The 6,859-nt window shown below is 33.4% G+C and overlaps 1 pseudogene; it reads left to right on the top strand.

The window, feature by feature from the left end:
• The first annotated feature begins 4,824 nt into the window (after nucleotides 1-4,824).
• On the top strand, nucleotides 4,825-5,516 carry LOC100819633 (putative clathrin assembly protein At5g35200; annotated as a pseudogene).
• Nucleotides 5,517-6,859: the final 1,343 nt, after the last annotated feature.

Below are 6,859 nucleotides of genomic sequence, written 5' to 3' on the forward strand. Positions count from 1 at the left end.
TTCCTTATGTAAGAAGCTTGATATTCACATCAAAGTTGCAATTAACAAGTTAAGTTTTAAATTATAACTCATTTACTCTATTCTTAGCATGAATACGTAAATCTTTTTTATCCTCCTATATTACTTTTTTTTTAACCATTTAATCAATGATTTAATCCGAGTGGTGATGTTTTGTAACTTTGTCATTATGGGATTTAAATATATTTCATATTGAATTTAGAGTCATGTTCAAAGTGGAGGCTATGAGTGTGACTATTATTATGCCATGCATTGGATGTGGAACATAGTCAACGAGAGTTTGAAGAATGAATAGAACATGGTATATTTACTTTAACAAGTTTCAATTATTAGTTTACTATCACTTTTTAATCATTTTACATGCACGTGACTAATTTGTATATTTTATATTTTGTAGTGTTTTGGTGATGGAACACCGTTAGACATCGAGACCATTAAAACAATTTACAAGAAATAAGCAACATATTTTTTAAAAGTTAAAAACATACGATTTTGAAAGGTTTAGATGATATGAGAGGAATATATATATATTTTATAAATGTTTATTGTAAACATTAAAACAAGTTTGTTAATTTATTGACAATTATTTGAGCATATATATATATATATATATATATATATATATATATATATATATATATATTTGTTTATTACAATTTTTCTGGGTCTGGTTTTTGAAATTGTAGAAGGGTTATAGGCCTTACAACCTGTTCACCAAAACAAGGTATGACTCAAATCTAAATGAGCTGCATGAGTGACTAGTTTATGTCATTGTGTGTTGCAAATTTTGATTTAAGAAATGTAGTCTAATGTCATATTTTTTTGTGGGATGCAACTGAGAAACTTAGTATAGGCAACTTCAAAACATGATGTCTACCTTGTCTCCAACTAGTTCTCATGTAATTCTTTAGTCTTCTTTAGTTCTCAACTTCTCATGTAAACCACCACTGATCACGTGTAATTTTTATTTTGATTCCATATTGGTTGATTGACAAGTTTTTTTTACCTCTAGGTTGCATTGAAAACTTTAATTGTCATTCACCATGCTCTAAAAGAAGTTGATCCTACATTTTATGAAGAACTCATCAATTATGAGAGAAGTAGCAGTCATAAGCTCAACATGACTCATTTTAAAGATGATTCTAGTCCAAATGGCTCTATCTTTCTCTCCACGATTGATTTTATTGTCATTTTTGTTATTATGCTTATTTAATTTGTAGTTATCATTCATTGTTTTGTTGCTCAACATGGGATTATTCTGGATAGGTTTGCACTTATGCCTTATTTTTGGAGGAAAAGCTGGAATGTTTCCATGTGTTGAAGTATGACATTGGGGCAAACCATCCTGTAAGTACTTTTTTTTTATCAATTTCATTAACTTACTGTTTTACAATTCAAACTTTTCACATCAACATGAGTAGTTGAATTATCTGTGTAGTATCTATTAATGATTATTATTCAGCAATAATATGATACAAGAAGGCCCTTACTTGCCATTGCTATCTTATTACATACGTAAATATAAAGTAGGAAACTTCAAAGTTTGTGAATTGTCACAGAGGACCAAAGATTTGGATATTGTAGAACTGTTACAGTAGTTGCCAGCTTTACAACAACTTCTCCATCGAGTTATTGATTGCCAGGTATGCTTTTGATGCCAATAAATCATGATAGATGAAATTTTTACCCAAACACTTCACAGGTGGTGGGTTTTGTTTAATGAACAAATTTTACAACATTGGTAGGCAACATACTAATTGTTCAACTTGTTTTAACTTTTATATGGTGCAGCCACACAGGCCAGCACATTAAACTTTATTAGGCTATTAGTGATGGAGTAGTCAATATGGTTGATAAGGTATATATGGTTATCTTCATGGATTTGAAGCTTGGTGTTCAACTTTCTATGTATTTAGGAGACTACTATTGTTAGGCACCAAGTATCTTTTATGGTGTAATTTTCCTTTTCTATTCTCAACTTTATCTATCGAGTTATTTTAAAGATTCTCTACATGAATCCAGGCTAAGAGACGATTAGAGTTTTTTTTTAAATATGTCATAATCTTGATATTGGACGTGGAGAGAAGTTTATTAAAGTTGAGCAGGTTGGTTGGATCTTATGTCAAAGACATTTAGCTTGATTTTTCAATATGTCATCATTTCTGCAACCCATGAAAGAGTGCCAAAGATGCTCCCCATGGACCAATAGTTTGAAAGGATTAAGTATGGATGAACATTGAAGAACTTTATTTTTTGTTAGGGTGGTCTGTGTGGTTTTATTTTAAGGATGCAATCATAAAGAGTGAGTGCATTATTTCATGCACATCTAGTTGAAAATCAAAAATTGTATATCATAGTAGCCAAATTAAACTCAACATCCTTGCAACCTCTATGCCTGCAACTCATTCAAACAGAAAAAGGAATCAGTTAAAATTGTCATGTTGTTTGCAATGTTATCTGAGAACCTGCCAAGTTCTTCATAAAGCCCTTCACTAGATGTGGTGCATGTGTTGTGGATATACTTGGATGATAGTGAGAATGAGTGGTGAAAGTAGAAAATAAGGATGGTTGGGAGAATAATATTGACATCGATACTCTAGGTTACTAATGATGCTAATAGAGGGAACAAAGATCAAGGTGAAAGTAGAAAATAAGGATGGTTGGGAGAATAATATTGACATCGATACTCTAGGTTACTAATGATGCTGATAGAGGGAACAAAGATCAAGGTTTTCATTTGATGGAAGCTTGCTTGTGGGGCTTCTATGGAGGCTGGATCTTTGAGCTTCAATGAGGTCCTTTAATGGTGATTTTCCACCATGGAGATGCAGCGGAAGACAATGGAGAAGAGGTGAGAGGAGGCGCCATCCACTAGGGAATAAGCCATGGAAGAAGGAGCTTCACCACCAAGATGAGCCTTGGATAAGAAGCTTGGAAGGATGCTTCAATGGAGGAAAAGAAAGAGGGAGAGAAAGAGAGAGGGGGGAGCACGAAATTGAAGGAATAAAAGAGGGAGATAAGTGGAACTTTGAAGTATGTCTCACAAGACTCTCATTCATCAAAGTTACAACAAGTACTGTTACACATGCTTCTATTTATAGACTAGGTAGCTTCCTTGAGAAGCTTTCTTAAGAAAACTTCCTTGAGAAGCTTCTTTGAGAAAACTTCCTTGAGAAGCTAGAGCTTAGCTACACACACCCCTCTCATAACTAAGCTTACCTCCTTGAGAAGATTCCTTAAGAAGATTCCTAAAGAAGCTAGAGCTTAGCTACACATACCTCTCTAATAGCTAAGCTCACCTCCTTGAGATGAGAAGCTAGAACTTAGCTACGCACCCCCTATAATAGCTAAGCTCACCCCCATGACAAAAAACATGAAAATACAAAAAAAAAAGTCCTTACTACAAAGACTACTCAAAATGCCCCGAAATACAAGGCTAAAACCCTATACTACTAGAATGGCCAAAATACAAGGCCCAAATGAAGGAAAAACCTATTCTAATATTTACAAAGATAAGCGGGCTCATACTTAGCCCATGGGCTCGAAATATACCCTAAGGCTAATGAGAACCCTAGGGCCTTCCCTTGGATCTCTAGCCCAATCTACTTGGAGTCTTCTACCCAATGCCCTTGCGGGATAGGATTGCATCATCATTTATCTCAACAAATTTCATAGCATTCATAGATTAATTAAACTTTTCTCAACAATTATGTTATTTCCTCACAATGTTGACAATTTATGAAAACATTGAAGTTTTGAAACTTGTAAAATTAGTTGTGCTTCAAACCTTTTGTTGCTCATGCCATGTTAAGTAGCATATTCATCCTTGTTCTCATCCAATGCATTTGTGAACCTTTAAAAAAATTATGAAGGGTGACTTGCCTCCTAATTCAAGTGAAGCTTGTTTCAAGTTACTCTTAGCTGCAACCTGCATTATCTCACGTTCTATTTGTGTTGAACAAGTAAAGCTAACCTAAAAATACCACCAAGTAAAGAAGCATATACTCAAATATATAGATTAATATAATATTTAACTAGTTGTATTTAAGATTATATGGTACTTTTGAATGTTTAACATGTAAATTTAATTACCTTATCAACATCCATGTGTAAGCTTAATGTAGCACCAACAGTTGGGCCAAATCCAGGCACTACATTGATCACTTCATCTAGGATTCCAACCTTCAAAATAAGGAAAATAATCTAATTTATAAGCCTTTATGCTAAAGTAACTTGTGATGAAGAGGCATGCATGCATTTTTTTGTCGAAAAATGTTAATTATTAATAAGAGGGATCGAACACACGACATTTCCCTCCTTGCCTTATTTCTTAGCCACTCAACCAACCTTATATCTTTAAGCCATGCACGCATGGTTGATAAAGATATTAATGAATTATTTAATTGTTGAAAATGGATCACATACACATACCAATTTAGCAAGATGAGCATTAAAGAAAGTAGAGATAGGTGTTTGCTCGGTAGGCTTGAGGACCATGGTGCAACCAACAACTAAAGATGGAGCAACCTTGATGTAGAAAATGATATTGGGGAAATTCTTGGGATTAATAATTGGTTCATGGAATTGGACTGAATTGGTTTTCATTTCAAGAAGTGTGATGTTTCACAGTATGAGGATTGAACCTCTTACTTTTAGTGGTCAATAATGTGAATCCCATATTATTTTCCTTTTTCCTCACTTTGTTGGCAATTAAGACTTGAATGTTCCATATGATATTACTATTTAGAATGTATTTAAGCGGATGTCTTAGGGTCAATTTATATGATGTCTGATTAATGGTGGTTTTCAACTGTTGAACAACAACTTTTTGCTATTTCAAATCAAGCAAATGGAACTACAAGAATTGAATTGGCCCTTGTTACTGCTCCTAGTTCAAATGAAAGTGCCACGGCAACTAGCAAACTGGTATACTTTCTTCTACAATAAATTGATTGTTCACTTAGCTCGCATGATTAGTGAATACACATCGGTCTCTCACATGTAATGCATCTCAACATTAACACTTACAAAAACTTCTTGCATCCACACATGTTTTTGTTTTCCTAATAATGAGTAGTGGTGACTTGCTTGGTAATCAGGCTGGAGGTTTGGACAACCGTACACTAGACAGCCTATACAATGATGCACTCAGGAGAAACAACCAAAATGCCAGCTATGATCCATGGGAGCCAGCACTAGGGGGAAACATGATGCAACCAACAATGCATAATCCATTTTTTGCTTCAAATACAATTGCTGCTCCACCTTCTGTTCAGATGGCTTCCAGGTCCAACAAAAAACAAGCTTTCATATATCAATAACAACAACAAATGATGATGGCTCCCCAACAATAATTTGTAAATCCTTTTGGAAATCCTTATGGAGCCGCTGTTATCCATCCCTATGACTTAGGTATGCCTATTGAATCATATTATCCATATACAGGTCTCATCTTGTCATTTTATGTGGAAAACAAATCCATAATAAGCTCAAGGTAAAAAATAAATGGGTAATTTGATTACTCTCAACTTTCGATTTTGAGATTGATAAACATGAAGAAGAATAGACTTGTATCATATGTTGTGTGTGTGCCATAGTTAGCTAGAGTGAAATTATTTTTGAATAATTAGCACATAAGGGGTGGGGGGGATTATATGATTTTTTATGTACAAGGTAAATTGATAATGAGTTCTTATTCAAACCACTTAGTTTCATTTGCCCAATTGAGATTACTTCAACGCTTTAGCAGAAAATTTGTTCTTGATATATTGGTCTATATTGTTCTCAGTTTCTATTTCATGTATATGGTGGGAACTATATTCATTATATGATTGTTATACATTATGTTCTATGAAAACACGTCATGTCTAATAAATGAGTCATTTTGGTTTGAGGAGCACATTTTTTCTTCATTCTCATATGTAATGTGTTTTCTGTAAGATGTTCGTGTAAGTATTTAATTTATACTCATTTTTTCTTCTCGATGGGTGAGAACTAAAATCCATAGAAGTTGTGAACTAAAGTCAAAATTTCAAATGTCAATTCTTTTGTTCAAGATAATCACAATATAAGATGCTACTAGACTACTTTCATTAGTAAAGAGAGAATCTGGGTTGAGTAAGTTCCCAATAAGTCTTTTCTTTTCAATGATGTACACAATTTACATGTTTTATTGTGATAAAATTTCTAATAAAATTTTCATATCCATCCAGGTGCCTTGAAGCAAGGAGGAATTCCCTTGATTGCTTGTTGCATTTCTTCTATAGAGCAAGTGAGTGTAAGTGGGATTTCTGATGTAGTTCATGTTATGGCCCTTGCAAAGGAAGCCATGAAACCTGTGGTTGAAAACCAAATGCATCTCTTTGGTTCAAACAGAAGGGAATAATTTCTGCGTTGTTGACTAGCTAGAACTTCTTTAGCGTATTTTGCTATTATATTTTCTTGTAGTAACTATTAAGGAATATTACTACCTCATGAATTCATTATTCCCTTCAATCAAATGTAAAGGAACAAAAGTGGTACAATTAGATTGATTGAAGAGGACAAGTTTATTGTAAACATTATAATCAATTAATAATTTATTGATAATCATTAGAGCAAAAACAATTTAGTGATATTTTATTATAATCTCTTTGGGTCTAGATGACTGAAATTGTAGGTTTGGTTTGATGTAAAAAAAAATTAGAATGTCAGGATTCTAAGACGATTTTTAGTGAAAACTGTATTCAAATGTCATGTTTCTAAAACAGTTTTCTTTGAAAACCATCTTAAAATATATAGAATCTAAGACGGTCTTTTAGGAAACTGTCTTAGAATATGGAGTTTCTAAGACGATTATGTC

Source organism: Glycine max, chromosome 10, assembly GCF_000004515.6.
Source record: "Glycine max cultivar Williams 82 chromosome 10, Glycine_max_v4.0, whole genome shotgun sequence".
Taxonomy (NCBI): Eukaryota; Viridiplantae; Streptophyta; class Magnoliopsida; order Fabales; family Fabaceae; genus Glycine; species Glycine max.